This window comes from Rutidosis leptorrhynchoides, chromosome 4 (genome assembly GCF_046630445.1).
Source record: "Rutidosis leptorrhynchoides isolate AG116_Rl617_1_P2 chromosome 4, CSIRO_AGI_Rlap_v1, whole genome shotgun sequence".
Lineage (NCBI taxonomy): Eukaryota > Viridiplantae > Streptophyta > Magnoliopsida > Asterales > Asteraceae > Rutidosis > Rutidosis leptorrhynchoides.
In genome coordinates, this window is record NC_092336.1 from 61,026,170 (window position 1) to 61,043,467 (window position 17,298).

At 31.5% G+C, this 17,298-nt stretch overlaps 1 long non-coding RNA gene and 1 pseudogene across 1 annotated transcript; both read left to right on the forward strand.

The window, feature by feature from the left end:
* Nucleotides 1-1,498: 1,498 nt before the first annotated feature.
* LOC139904632 (uncharacterized) lies at nt 1,499-3,239 on the forward strand. Its single transcript, XR_011778921.1, has 3 exons — nt 1,499-1,624; nt 2,483-2,590; nt 2,924-3,239. It is a non-coding gene; the product is annotated as an uncharacterized lncRNA (long non-coding RNA).
* Nucleotides 3,240-5,199: 1,960 nt separating this feature from the next.
* LOC139840671 (brassinosteroid-responsive RING protein 1-like) lies at nt 5,200-7,181 on the forward strand (annotated as a pseudogene).
* The last annotated feature ends 10,117 nt before the right edge of the window (nt 7,182-17,298 follow it).

Here is a 17,298-nt window from a genome sequence, read left to right on the forward strand (position 1 = left end):
ATATGGAAGTCAACAAAACTTTTAATAATGATCTTTCCAAAAGATAATACATATATACCTACGTTCGTTAGGACACAAATAGTTTATTGTTATCCATCCTAAATATTATAATTAATCGTTATGTACCATATCTTTCTACATATTAATAAGAGAAATGCTACTATCAGAATGCAATATAATTATAACAAATATCTGTCCTAGTGGCCTATTGATACACCTGACACCTTGTATGTTCAAGGATTTCGGCCCGCTTCGCCTGCCCTTCGGGTTAGTTGATCGGGTCCCTGTAATGTTGTTTGGGATTCCGCTCGAAACCACGCTTGTGTTTTTAAAATGATCGTGTAAGTGAGTTATTACGCGATAGTGATTCAAAATAGTTACATTTAAAAATATATCTATCTATCTATACATCTATACAAATCAAAAAGGTATTTGTTTAGGTGTTAATTTGTAATTAAATTGAATTAATTATTCATTATAATTTAATATATACATATGGATATAGATTTACATATATAGATTATTATATATATAAATTAATTAAAATATTACTCCGTATATTAACCTTCCAATTATTATAAAATATATAGATTGTTATTATTTGAAATTTATGTTATTTGACGTGGACAAAGAGAACATCAAACATCGTTAGTTAGTTGCATTAAATTAAAAATATTAAAATTTACGATATTTAAAAAGTAATATTTATTTTTAAAATACTTAATAAATAATATTTTTAATAATGAATATGGAGTTTATTTCAATCTTAAATGAATTGATTGAAGAAATGGGCCGATGAACTCGGTCGATAGAGGAAGTCAACATTTTTTTAAAGTTTGTAAATAAATAACTATAGAGATATCAATGGAGAGAAATAAAAGAAATTGTAGCCGTTAAGTTATTAACACCACTCAAAACCACTATTAAAGTTTGTCAACACAGCGAGCTCTTAAACTCAAAACCACTTCTAAAAATTTTTCAACACCACAGACTTTTAAACATAAAAAAAAAATTATGTTATATAAAGGTAATTGATGGCTCACAATTGAAATTATTTAAAAAACTCAAAATTGCAAGTGATTTTTAACTACCGTGTAAGGCACGAGCTCCATATACTAACTATTTTATAAAGTGATAGCAATTTAAGTAATTTTATAATTTATTATCATTTTATTGAAAATATTAGCTCTGAATAATACTCCGTGATTGTTTGATAACCTCTTTTGATTTTGCACGGTTATTAATGCGTGCAACACGGGCTCAAAAACGCACTATATAATACGGAGTAAAAGAGAAAAGCATTTGCATTTCAAACACGTGTGGTAATATCATCCATACAAAAGATTTCGCAAGATAATTACTCTCGTGACAGATCTTAAATAACATTTAGCAGCCCAAATCCATTTTAATTCTATAATAAAGCCCAAACTAAAAGCCCAACAGGCCGACAAGCCTACTTCTGTAATAATACGCATAATAAACGTAAGAGCTCCAGAAACTTCGGCAACTTGTGGATCGATCGATCTCCCGTGTTACCGGAAAACGCCACTGATCTATCCGATTATCCCTAAACATCTCCGGCGATCCAATTATTTCTGTGTAAAAGACCGCTGAACCATCTCAGGTTAATATTTTTAACAATGAATTGTTCACAGTTTAATGATTTAATTTTTTCGTCATTATAAATTTTAGTGTAATTTTAACTTTGCTTCATTTCAGTGCTTCATTTTAGTGTAATTTTAGTGTAATTTTGGTGTAATTATAATCCTAAATTTTATTCAGTACTAATTATATTAAAATGCTATTTTAGTGATAATTTATTTTTAAAAAATTATAAATTCGAAAAATATATGGGGTACAAGTAGTGTAATTTAGTGGTGTTATATACAAATTAAATGAAAAACTATTTATTTGAAAAATATATGGGGTCATGCATTTAAATGCATTTAAATTTAGTGGTGTCCTATACAATTTACGAGGTATTTTCTACTAAATTTTTTAAACTAGCGGTGTCACGTGACCCCACGAGTCGGTTCGCAGCTGCTTCATTTAGGGAGAATGCTAAAACTGAAAAATCAGGCTGTATAGAAGAAACTATTTTTTATTTTATTTAAGAATTTTTAATCAGCCGAATTAGTTAAAACAAACTGTTTAACACTCATGTGTTTGCATAACTAGGGTTTATATTATAACATAGATGTAGCTGTGCGAAATTGTAATGTATTATCCACAACTTAGCCAGATAATTTGCATTATCTGATCTTATTAGTTACAATTTAGGATTAGCATTGAAGGAGCAAAAAGTGTAACACACACACACACTAGTCAGGTAGAATAATATTTTTCCAACGGACGACGTTGTTATTTGTTAGAATCCTTATCATATCTTGTTATTCAAGCAGTAAATATAGAGGTGGTGTACATGTTTATAAGTTTTGTGATATGGTCTATTAATTGATTTCTCTATTCGAACGTGATACAGAGTAGTTCAAAGAAGAAAGTAAATCAACAACCCATATGCGTGGAATAACTGCATTATCACGCTCGAGGAATACATTTAATAGCATTTGTCGTGTGAAAACATCCTGGGGTAATACAATTATCCATTCATAATGTTGTTTGTACTCAGCGACGTAGCTTGAACACATACAATGAGGGGGTCAAAAGAACTCAATCAAAAGATGTATTCTCTTAATTTGATAACCAATAATTGATAAACCGTATACTAGACATTCAAATATTAATTTGATGGGGCCAAGATTGAATTTTAACATATTTAGTACCTAAATCTATACAAATTGCTAGTAAAGACTAAACTTTTTGGGGGGACCATGGCACCCCCCTGCCCTTACAATCCTCCGTCACTGTTTGTACTTGGATCTTATATTTTAGTAACCATCTAAATTTGTGAGATAATGTGCAGTGGCTACTGTGACACCAAAGAAGGTAAATGATGATGATTTTGAGAAGAACGAAAAGATGAAAAAGGAGGAGATTGATCCTATCGTTGCTTTTAGTAAGCCACCACCGCTTCCGCCGGTTCTTGGACCACTTGTTCTTCTATCTTTGTGGGAAACTTGGTCAGCAAATGACGATGAATGAGAGATGCGATGTTTGTAAGTCTTTTCTTGAATCAGGAAATTGTAATGGTTTTCTTGTCTTTCAATTTTGAATGATTGTGAATAGAAACTAGGATATTGCTTATGTTTCGACTCTTAAAAAATCTCTGAGCAGTTTAATTAGTAGTAATAAATTTTTGAAGGTTGTTTGTGACTTGTTTACAAACTAACTGTTGTTTTAGCAAATAGAACGCTAAGCATTACAAGAAAGAGCAGTCTTTGCCTCTTTGATGATAGTCTGATCTCTTTTCTGCTGTGCTGATCCGCGACATATTCTCGAGTTGCAGAGAACTTTTTAGGTTTACACATTTTTTTCAGAATGATTCTTAAAAGGGTAAAACCGACCTTCGCCGATGATTCTTAATGCTTATAAACTGAGGCCTTTGAGGGGGGTACAAGATTGCAGCCGAATAGGACCAAAATTATAAAAGGGCTCAAAATTTTGAGAAAAACCCATTATATGAACTTGTTTTTTATCGGTCTAAGTAGGGAAAATGAGGGTGTGCAAGATTGCAACTGAATAGGCCCAAAAACTTTTTATTTGCTTATTTCAAAAAATTTGTAAAATCCATTATATATTGAGAAGTTTAATGTTTATAAAGGTCTTTATTTATATTTTGAACATAGCCTATAATTTAAAGAGGCGATTTAACGAGACGGCCCTGCTCATAAATACTCATAAATACTGGTTAAAGTTTATGTGTATCCTAATCATAATTGATTTGACTGTGTTATATATAATTAAATGATTGAAAGACAGTTTTTTTTAATTTATGTCAACACTAATATGAAATATTGACCCGAGAGTAGACATTTCCTATCATCGCAGTGTCGCACAAACACACGTAAACATAAGGACACATACATACACGAGTACCGAACGACTAAGATCGGTCATGTTAGGAACAGAGGGAGGAGGATGAACCTCATAGGCAATTGTGTTAGTCTATGTGATGAATAAGTTTTTAGGTTTATTGGGTGCGTTATCATATGATTTTATATCATTGAAAGATAAAGTTCTGAACTTGTAGAACATGAGAATTGAATTTGAGTCCACATTATAAAAATTTTAAACCTCAAGTACCAGACTGCAGTTTCATATATTTATATTGGTCATGAATATGTTTGATGCTTACATGTACACGCGTCTCTATTAGATATTAGATATTATATTATATTATATTAATATTATATTATATATTATATGCCTATATCTAAAACTTATACACCTATATCTAATGAATAGTTCTACTCACTTTCCAAGTTCTCCCAAAAACCCCCTACCTTTCGTTAAAATACAAATCGAACCCCCCTTTATATATAAAACTTATACACCTATATCTAATGAATAGTTCTACTCACTTTCCAAGTTCTCCCAAAAACCCCCTACCTTTCATTAAAATACAAATCGAACCCCCCTTTATATGTATATTTTCCCTCAAATTTCGCAAGCTTAACCCCCTAACTTTTATTAAAATACAAATCGAACTCCCACTTTACTAACTTTTTTTTTTTTTACTAATATTCAATTTTCACAAACTTAACCCCCTAACTTTTATTAAAATACAAATCGAACTCCCACTTTATACGTAAAGTTTTTTCAAATTTCACAAACTTAACCCACTAACTTTTATTAAAATACAAATCGAACCCCCACTTTACTAACTTTTTTTTTTAAAATAAAACCCGAACGCTAAAAGAAGCAACTTTCACAAAAGGAACAACCCTTCAATGTTATGTCGAAAAAAATTCTTTTTTACAAAATAGATCGACTTTTTTTTAACTCGCATTCAAAACGGAACCCCCGGCGCGAAGTGAGGGCTCCATAGCTAGTTTCAACTAAACTTCTCTAATCAACAAACTACTCGAACTTCAATGATAACTTAGTCTTAACACATGTGTTGAGTATATATTGTACACTTCCACACCACATTTTTTGTCTATATTCATAATCATAAACACCAACAAACAGTTCCATCACCATTAACTTTCTCATGTACAATTCTCACTAAAATCAACCAAATTTTAATCACAAATTAACACACCATTTTTTTTTTTTTTTTTTAAAAAAAGAATCATTATGGGCTTCCGCTACACAGATTCATTCCTACCAAAACTCATAATCCACATATCCACACTTTTTAATCTCAGCCGTACACTCATTTCCACCGTTCTCCATTTCAGTGATGCCGAATCACCGTCTGACCCCGACTCAACCCGGCCCAATAACAAACTTCCAATCCTTCTCAACTGTTCTTTTGCGTGAGCTACTTCCTGTAAATAAATTCTCCGAACTGGTGGACCCACCGGAGAGTACTTGTGTTGTTTGTTTGTATGAGTTTAAAGCTAGTGATGAGATACGTGTAGGCCCGGCACTCTACGCCTAGCAAGTTTAAAGTCTTCTAAAAAGGCCCAAAGAGTGCACTAACAATACACATCTCTCTTATCCCTTTTATAAAGGTTCTATCTCTTGGAAAATTCTTCTCACACCGATGTGGGAACTGGGAAAATAGTAGGGATCGACTGAATGTTCCATTTGAGTGTCATACTGAATGAATTGATGATTGATTGAAGTGGTATACATACATATCTAAATAGGAAACAACTCCTTTCTCAAAATCTGAATTTCGAAGTGAATCTTTTTAATTTGCCAAAGAAGGATTTCAGGGATCTCTCTGCCCTTCTCAGCCTCTTGTCGGACGATTCTTCCGATCTCTTTTTCGATCAGCCTCTTCAGGTTCACATCTTTCTATAAACCCTAATTTTTTTTATACCTTCTATAAACTACTATTCTTTTTTAATATTTTTATCATTCAATTGATGCATTTTTAACTATTGATGTTGTAAATCTGTTAACTTTCTCCCTCTATAGTGTAATAAGCCCTATTTAGAATTCTGATTAACATAAAGGGCCAAACATAGAGACTGAACCGGGTATCTGTGATGTTACTTAAGATACAATATGAAAATGATGATTAGAATATGATATTATCATTAGTATTTGTTAAGAGAAAAGTTATTATTCTATTTGTTAAGAAAATCTGGGTATACATGTTTTTTGCCACTTGATTAGTGACCCTGGTTGTGCTGAAGATGAATTTGAAAAAATTGAATGCAAACAACTATGCTGGAGCAACTGTTCTTGCGTGGGTTATACTTACGCAAACAAAAACAGGGCAGGCTGCAAGACTTTTGGTAAAATGATATACGATCCAGCAAAAGCTCGAATTCGGGCATATGCAGAATATTACGCCTTTAAGTATCTCGGAGGTCAGTAATCAAGTTTATTTGATACTTTAAAAAGGTACTTAATTTCCTCTAAACAGAAAGAGTTTATATTCCTCATATATGTGCAGACAATGCAGAAAAAAAGATGAAGAAAAAGAAGAAAACATATATGGCCTGGATGTGGGTTTATCTTCATGCTTGTATCATTAGGTCTACTCCTGTTAAGCTATTTGGTGTCCAATAAGCTTGAAATCAGAGGTACAAACCTGTACTTGCTACCACATACATGTAAGTACACTTTTACAATAATTATTATAATTTATAATTTATGTTTGATATGATATGCTCTTTTGGGTAATCAAAGCTCTACAACACTGTACATGATTTTTAAGTGTTTTGAGGTTGGATCACAGGCTACAAGCTCACTAGGGCCTTTTTTTTTTTCTTTTCTTTTTTTCTTTTTTTTAAGAAATCCTTACACCAGTGCTTGACTTTTCCCAATCTAAATATAAATATAAATCCTTACAAGCTCACTACATTTTTTTAAATAGTTTATGTTGTTCACTAGTGCCTTTTTTTCCGCCTCGCTCAGGACACTCAAATTCTCGGGACCGGCCCTGGATACGTGGGTTGAGTAATTGTAGACACGTGTTTCATCGGTGTTGTATTGACACGTGGATGAATCATGATCAGATAACATGCCCACTTTGTCGAACTCCGTTTATTTCGGAAGATTTTGAAGATTCGTTTAATGAAAGGTTATGGGCTGATTCGGGTATTGCTGATTATTATGGCGATTCAACACCCTTCTCTACTTCATACTTTCGTACTTAGATGGTTGGATTATCTTTTTTATGCTGTTTTTTTGTAGCGAATCTTTCAGTGCACTAAATTCATAAGACCATTTGTAAGGCAAATGTGGTGACGTGGCAATGTCAAGGGAGTGAAGTTTTGCAATGGGAAGTGTTAAATTTAAGTGTTAAATTTGTGATGGGTAATGTGGTAAAATATTATTGAAATTAGGTATAAAATATATAATTTAAAAATATATTATAATTAATGGAGAAATCTGATTGGTCCAAAAAATTCTGACGTCTACATTTTTTTCGTCAGATTTTTTACCGACGCTCCAAAAACGTCACGGGTGACGCCCCGTTACGAGCGTCAGGGGCGTCATGGGCTTGCCAAGTGAGATGCCACCTAGATTTTTTGGGGCTTGAGAGGTGATGGGTGATGCCCCATTATATATGGTCTTTCTAACAGCATAATTATAAGTTTATAACACTTGAATTTATTTATTTTTTGACTGAACTTATGACTTATGTTTAGTTGTTTATATAAATTTTCCAAAAATTATTTATCCGGCCATTTGGAAATATATTTAAAGTTTCTGATTTAAATTCCGTTTTTGAGTAATTGCCTATTAACATTGGTATGTGATATGATTAATTAGTTGATGAATAGCTTTTTATGTCAATCATATTTTTGGACGTACATAACTTTTTCCTTTTTAAAACTGAAATATTTACATGGATTCTATCCTAGTTTTAATATTAACAAGATATGCATTTTCTTAACCGAAGTACGAGATCACTCAGAGGGGCTTAACCACCCACGCTTTCATCTCTCACAGTTGCATAACCCGCCCTCAAGTGGTGCCTAGAGGAAACCCGACCCAATCCGAGAGCATGAGAGGTAAACCCCCACTACACTGCCCCCGCAAAGCGATGTACGGAAGGCATCCTTGTGTGGAATTCAAGGGTAAAGGGCAACCTTGTGTACAATGCTGCACCTCACGGGAATCGAATTCCTGACCTCTCGCTAAGAGATGCAGAACACTACCACATGACTTGCAACACAAGGTTTTAACAAGATATGCTACTATATTGAGGTTTGAATATGAGATTTCTTATGAGAATATTAAGATTTCGACCAGTAAATTATGTTGGAATGGTTTACATTGAAACATTTGCATAATATAATAACTTTCAATATAAGTTGATTTTTCATACAATGATAGTTCTCTTTTTTTCTTACTTTTGGCATTTCAGCTGTATGGATATGGACAAAAGATGGCAATGAATGTTTGATTCATCGGATATTCATCCGATGCGATCCGATCCGATCCATTTAAATGAATATGGATGATCTAAATGGATGATAAATGGATATGGATATGAATGATGTGAAACATTAATTGATCCGGTATGGATGATAATTTCTCATCCATTGATATATATTCATTTACCACTCAAAATACATATATAAATATAAATATATAATATTTACTTAAACATATGTGTTTACATTTACGTATCCTTATATATGTACACTATAAACTAATAAAATGTTTTCGAAAAAATAGATTGGGAAGATTCAACTATGTGAATAGTATTAAATTCGTATATCTTGCATATAGTACATATCTTTGTTAAAGATAATTTGATGATTTAATTTCATAATAGGAATATTTTTAGAAGATTTAGCATCCAACAGATATCCATTTACCCGCTTCATCCAATGGATATAGATATGGATGGGTGAATTATATTTAAATGGATATGAATATGGATATGGATTTTAAAAAATAAATGGATATGAATATTGATATGCTTACATGATCCATATCCGATGCATTGTCGTCCTAACCACTAGTTTTTATTTACGGAGTAAACTTTTTATCTGTATGTCATTATATGTATTTTTTTAATTTGTTGTACCGAACAGTATTACGGATTATAAAATAGGAATGGTGATACATAAATAAAATTTGATGATGTACCAAGTGAGAAATTAATTTAGTACTCGTAGAAGAAACCAAAATGGGAAGGTCGGCTGCAATCCATAAATCACGGAGGAATTTTCGGAAGATGTCAGGAAAAGTTTAAAGTAACAGATACGCTAAGATATGAATTTTGTCGATACACTATCTATGCAGTAAATGCAGCAAGACATGTCTAGACTTAGGAATGATAAGCAAGTAATTTCTGACAATAAATGGTAAGCAAAACTCGGTAAAAATAGATACGGTCATAGTCCAGACTCACTAATGCATCCTAACAATTACCAGTTAAACACACTAATGCAAATTCTGGTTCCCTATGACCTCAAGCTCTGATACCAACTGTGATGACCCGTCCAAATCCACTTGGACGAATACATCATTCATTGATTTTATAGTGAGGTTTTGACCTCTATATGATACATTTTGTAAACATTGCATTCTTTTGAAAAGGCACACCATAAATGAATATATAAATCCAAGGTTTTCAAGATCTGATGATTTCTACGTATAGACAATCACCGTATATAATAATTTTTAACAATACATCCGTTGACAATGCAGTCAAATAAGATACATGGTGATGATTTTGTGAATGCAAAGTTTTCTCGAATAAAACATGTATAACTCCATGCACATAGCTTGTATAACGTATAAGCAAACAGCGGAAGACTTCTAGGAACCTGAGAATAAACATGCTTAAAAGTGTCAACACAAAGGTTGGTGAGTTCATAATTTTAATGTTGCGCATAATCTGTATATAAAGGTGGATCACAAGATTTCAGTTGTTTCATCCGAAATGTTTATCAAATTATTCTACAAGATTGAGCACCCTGGTAACTAAACTTTAACGTTATAATAAGTACCACTGTTTTAACATACATGCAACCAACATGTACAATACACGCAAACCAACGTGTACTAAACTCAAATAGAATACGTCTGTTTTATAGTTCAGGCTAGGGTTTCTATACGTGAAACAGACGGGGATGTTAAGCCCTATGGATCCATATATAACTACTCGCGTCCACCAGTTCTTATAACCGGCAGTTACTAGTTACCAAAGCTAAGGGATTTTCGGTTCAAACTCGGTGTAGAATTTAGTATGTACTTGTATCCATTACGTTTAAAATAAAGTGCATGTATTCTCAGCCCAAAATATAGATTGCAAAAGCAATTAAAAATGGAGCATATGAAACTCACCTTAGCAGCACATAAGGTCATTCATCGAAATGTGACCGAAACTCGGAATGCAAAGTAATCATAGATTTCAACCTAGAGAACATATATTGGTCAATAAATGTCTAACAGGCTAGGTCGGGTCATAGTGTATCACAATCCTAATGCTCGAGACCGACATGAAAAAGTTAACAAAAGTCATCTCAAAAGTCAACCTGACCCAATATGATCTTTAAATCTATACATGTTTATTATCATAGTATAAATCTTGATAATTGAACGAATTTATAGTTTATCAAACTCAAAATATTATTTATTTCAGGAGCTATATTATATTTGAATTATCATGGCAATCGAAAATATTTTATTATTTCACATAGCTTTCCAATACTTGTAAAATCAGATTATAGTGTTTATAAAGCTTTAAAACATGATAAGATAGTCAACTTTGACAATTGTTCAACAAGACGAGACGTGCTTTATATAGAAATTCATTTACTCGATTAGTAATATTTGAAAATCCAATTTATTAATCTCATAGACAAGTTGTTTAAATATTAATTTACAGTTTCAAACACAATTTCAATTAACGTTAACCATAATTCAGTTGACCATATCTTTTAATCCGTTCATCGAAATCACGCGATTTCCAAATAAAAAGTTAATAATTTTTCGCCAGCTTTCCAAAAACATGCATATCATATATTTTATATCAGTAGTATATGTATCAAATTCGTGATTCATCATAAACTATCTAAGGACAAAATTAAAGCATACAAGCATGCATAAACATATATACTCGAGCACTAGACATGGATACACTATTAATATATAAAAGATAAGATGTGAATGCTCACGTATCAATATTGTGATTCAATATTGTAGGAAAGTACGTAGACGCAACGAAGATGATAAACACTAGATTGATCTCACAAGCATACCCCCGAATCATACCCATAACCTCCATATCTATAAGCCTATAACCCATAATTTCCTTAGTTTTATCCCGTTCATAAAATCCGTTTTGAAAATAATGTACTCATGACCTCGTCGTAGTATTTTAGGTATATACTAATAATAATAATACTACTAATATTAATATCATAAGATTAATAATAATCTTTAATAATAATATTAATAATAATTAAAATAAATAAATAAGATAAGTAATACGGAGTAATATGTAATATAGAGAGATTGAGTAAATGAGAAAACAGAAATCGATCGAGCTTTATAGGAACTCCTGGCCAGCCATCCCATGCGATCGCATGGGTCTGTAGGCTAATGGCCATGCGATCGCATGGCCTCCTTTTCCAGCTCATGATCTCTTGTTTTCTAGTTTGTCGACATGATTTTTCACTGAAGGAAATAGTGTTTACCAGTAGCAAATAGTGTTTAATGTAGCAAATAGTATTTATTGTAGCAAAGTCATTTTTACTGTAGCAAATAGTGTTTTACTGTAGCAAGTCATTTTTACTGTAGCAAATAGTGATGTTCGAAAACACTGTAGCTTTTCGGGTACAGTAGCAATTCGAAAATACTGTAGTAAATTAGTGTTTTACTTGTTCATCTTAAACGTTTTAGTTAACTTATCTAAATATCAATCGAATCAATAAACGAATGTTACTATCGTTTACTAAATAACTTGAAATTATATATATGTATATATCTTTATTTAATATACATAAATCAGTTTTTAAATACACATTGCAAGTTATTTGTGAATAATTAATATTCCAACTTATTGTATATATATATATATATATATATATATATATATATATATATATATATATATATATATATATATATATATATATATATATATATATATTTACAAATAGATGTTCGTGAATCGTCAGTCAATAGTCAAAGGTTAACTGAATATATAACATTAGTTCAAAAAGTTTCAGAATCAATATTACAGACTTTTCTTATCGTGTCGGAAACATATAAAGATTAAGTTTAAATTTGGTCGGAAATTTTAGGGTTGTCACATGATGGATCTTTGGCTTCTAAATATGCTCGATTGTTTCACCTAGAGGCCAATGTTTCTTGCACTTTGGCCGATAGATTCGTTGGTGGAGTTTGGAATTGAAACTGGAAAAGAAACGACATAGGTGCTAGAAACCGAGATTTGTTACAACATCTTACTAATCACGTTGACAATCTTGTTCTCAACGATAATATAGACTCCTGGATTTGGTCACTTATGAATGAGGATGTTTTTCTAGTTGCAAATACTCGAATTTATTTAGACGACTGTATGCTCCCCATGGTGGATATCTCTACTCGTTGGGCAAAAGAACTTCCAAGAAAATTGAACATATTTCTATGGAGAGTCGCATGGAATCGGTTGCCGATAAGGTTAAATTTTTCTTTGAGAGGAATAGAATTGGTGATATCGGATGTGCTATTTGTAATTGTAGCATTGAATCGCTTGACCATTTATTATTTGAATGTCCGCTTGCATCCGAGCTATGTAGGAAAGTTAAGTCGTGGATTAATATCGACATCCCTGCAAGCAATTCGTGGCAAGGATGGCTAGTTTGGTTCGATTCTTGCAATCTATCGACTGACAACAAAAAGCGATTGTATGTTATTATCGCCTCTCTCATTTGGCATATATGGAGATTTCGAAATTGTATGCTCTTTGGCACCTGGAGAATGAAGAAAAAAATTCTCTTTGATTCTATTAGAAATTTTTCTTTTAATTGGTTAAAGAGTAGAAGCGTTCGTAGTTTGAGATGGGACTCTTAGCAATTGATGCCATTGTAATTGTTTGATGGATCCTCTCTAGTGCCTTACTAGGGGGAGTCCTTGTTTATAATGAAATTTTAGCTGTTCTAAAAAAAAATTCAATAGATATAAATTGTTAAAGATAAGAATAAGCTACCACAATAATAGCTTAGTTTGTTGTATCTACTTAAACACAAATAAACGTAGGACCGTAACGTATAAATTTTATACACACTAACTCAACGAAAAAGAAAGGTTTAACTGCTGACAAGTGCCTCGCTTACAACTTGTAAGTATGATAATATAAGAAAAGAAAAGAATTTGTTAGATTTTAGTGGCCGTGTAGACTCATTTTAACTCGTGAATATTGAATGAGGAAAGTGAATCACTCATTCACTCCACGTACAAACGATTTGGTTGTAACACCGTGATTTCGGTGTCATCACTCCTCAATATAGTGACGGATTTTGAGCAATATTACAGGAGGGATCTAACATGACGCATTTTATCGAGAAAATCAAATGATTTAACATATAATATAATCTTTTAGTAACTTAGAAGACATATAGGTAGAATATAATATAATTTCTTTTAGTATTTAGAAGACATATATATAATATTTTATATTTTTGTTAGAAGGCATTTTATATAAATTTATAGTATCAAATGATCTATTGTAAAACACGAGAACATCTAAAAAGTTTTGGTGGCCAGAACCCCTCCTTGACCATAAGACCACTATTAACCATGACGGTTCGTCATAGGATCACTGACTGTCACATCAGCGCCACATCAGCGCCTTCTTCTCATCACTAACTAATCACTAACCGCTAACATCCATGACGTACCCATCACTTGGTCCTACCTCTATTTTTTATATTAAACTTTTATTTTATTAACTTATATATAACATTTAAAATCCTAAAAATTAAAATTTTATTAATAAAAAGAATATTACAAATTCCTAAAAATAAAAAAAATAAAAACATTACAAATTCCTAAAAATAAAAAAAAATATATTACAAATTTCTAAAAATAAAAAAAATAAAAACATTACAAATTCCAAAAAAAAAAGTACAAAGTCCTAAAATAAATTAAAAAAGATTACAAAGTCCTAAAAAAATAAACCAAAATATTACAAAATCAAATTACTCATCGTCTTCGTCTTCGTCCTCCTCTTCGCCATCCTCTTCGTCTTGGTTATATAATAACCCACCTTTTTTCCGTTAAATTATTTTAACGCCCGTCTTTTTTTTAGATAATATCTTTCGTAGATAAATTCGTAACTTTCGTTGATTAATGTTTTAAGAATTTCCGTTATTTGATTTTAACACCTTTCGTTTACTCTTGCGTATTTAAAATAATTCGTTTGGTTAATTCAAGCACCCGCTTTTAAACTCGAGGGACTAAAGTTGTCAAGGGGCCAAACTAGTTGACTAGGTCAACTAGTCAAACCCCACCACCACCACTCATTCCATTCACCCACCTCTTCTCTCTTTTTCTTACTTCCATTTTTGCTCTCAAACACACACAACAAAGAATCATCATCTAAATCGAATATAGGAGGCTTACATAAAAACAAACTACATATTTGTGATCCTTGCATCATCCTCTTCAATTTGGTACCAATTTCATAGCTTGAGGTAAGCTTTTCAAAATCTCTAATTTTCATAAATTAGACCTTTAAACTTAAAAGTGTGTTAGTTAGTGTCAATGGCTCGAGACTAACATGAATATGTGACTTATTTGCTCGATCTTGTTATTTTGGTGTAACTAGCATGAACTTGAAAATGGGTGTGTTTAATCTTGAGTTTTGGTTGATTAAATGTTGTTGTTATGTTAAAGTTCATGTATTAAATGTGTTACTAGCATCATTAGCAACATTTTGGTATGTAGGTTGACTTGAAAAAACTTCATTAACATGATTAATGATTTTATGATTTTTGGTTAGGGTTTGATAGACCTAAATACGAACTTTTGATGCATTGAATGCTATGAAACATTGTTAGTAAGTGTTTAGTCGCAATGTATGTTTAATTACCTTCGAAACGGCATATCGTATGTGTAAATTGGATTCCCGAATCATGAAATGCATTTTATGAACTTGAAATTTTAATGATGAACATTTAACGATCATTCAACGAGGAATTAGTTATTTTAAATGATGTTTTTGGTTAATGATATGTGTTTAGTTGTATTCCTTATCAAAATACCTTTCCAACGATATAAGATACGTGTTTTGGGTGTTTGCGGTTCATTATATAAGAATTGGGGAATTTTGGTTCGAGACTTGAACATTTGAAACAGCCCAGGAATCAGCTCAGGAGTCTTGCCACGGCGCGGCCAATCTTTGGCGCGGCGCGGCGCGGTGTTTGCCTGGAAAGTGGGTTGTTCAACTTCGCATTTTCACGTTTAATTCTAACTATGCTACGCACCTCCGATTAACATGTAACTTGTTCTAGCATGCTCATATATGATTATATAACCCAGAAAAATTGTTCGATCTAACGACCCGTCCTAATCCATCTGGACGAATACATTACATTTGGTTACATCGCGAGGTACTTGACCTCTATATGATACATTTTACAAACATTGCATTCGTTTTTGAAAAGACAATCTTTCATTACATCGAAAGTTGACGGCATGCATACCATTTCATAATACATCCAACTATAATTGACTTAATAATAATCTTGATGAACTCGACGACTCGAATGCAACGTCTTTTGAAATATGTCATGAATGACTCCAAGTAATATCTCTAATATGAGCAAATGCACAGCGGAAGATTTCTTTCATACCTGAGAATAAACATGCTTTCAAGTGTCAACCAAAAGGTTGGTGAGTTCATTAGTTTATCATAATCATTCATTTTCATCATTTTAATAGACCACAAGAATTTCATTTCCAGTTCTCATAAATATACGTCCCATGCATAGAGACAAAAATCATTCATATGGTGAACACCTGGTAACCGACATTAACAAGATGCATATAAGAATATCCCCTATCATTTCGGGAAATTCTTCGGACATGATAAAACAACATCGAAGTACTAAAGCATCCGCAACCATGGATGGGGTTCATTAGGCCCAATAGATCTATCTTTAGGATTCGCATGAATTAGTAGATCGATTTACTAATTCTTAGGTTATCAAGCAAAAGGGGCATATTCGGCTTCGATCATTCACTCATATAATGTAGTTTCAATTACTTGTGTCTATTTCGTAAAACATTTTAAAAATTTCGCATGTATTCTCAGCCCAAAAATATAAAGGGTAAAAAGGCAAATGAAACTCACCATACTGTATTTTGTAGTAAAAATACATATGACGTCCTTGAACAAAAATAGGGTTGGCCTCGGATTCACGAACCTATATCATTTGTATATTTATTAATACATATATTGTAAATCACAGGATTTCATTTATTATTATGTATTATTTATATATTTATAGTTATATAGAATTTATACTAATTTTCATTTTGAAACGTATACTTTTATTATATTTTATATGATATTGTATATATATTAATTTTGTGTATATATAATTATATTGGTTAATATTTATACATTTAGTTATATTAATATACCTATATATCTATATATGTGATTAGTATTGTATTCATGAAATATCATTAGTTTGTTATATGAAATATTAATATAATCCTAGTATATGTAATAAGTATATATAATATACAAAAGATTTATTTGTCAAAATGATAGTTTCACTCGTAATTATAAAGTAAAAATGATAGTTTTAGTAAAATAATATTTTTAATAATAGTAGTAAGTTTAATAAAATTATAGTCTTATTAGATATTTTAAATGATCATATTAATAATAATACAAACAGTATGATATTAGAAATAATAGTGATAATGATAATAATATAGTTGTAGCAGTCATAATAATGGTAAAGTAATAGTAATGATAATATTAGTATTATTACTACATAATGATAATACTAGTAACTTTAGAATGTTACTAATACTGCTTTTTATGAAAACTATATTATTTTTCTAATTACTAATAATAATTATAATACCTAGTGATAGTAGCAAATAGCAATAATAATAATAATAATAATAATAATAATAATAATAATAATAATAATAATAATAATAATAATAATAATAATAATAATAATGATAATCACAAATAAAAAGAAATTTGATAAGTAACTACCTCTCCAAAGCTTTTCTAAAAACAATTGCCCGCGCCGGGGCTCGAACATGAGACCTCCC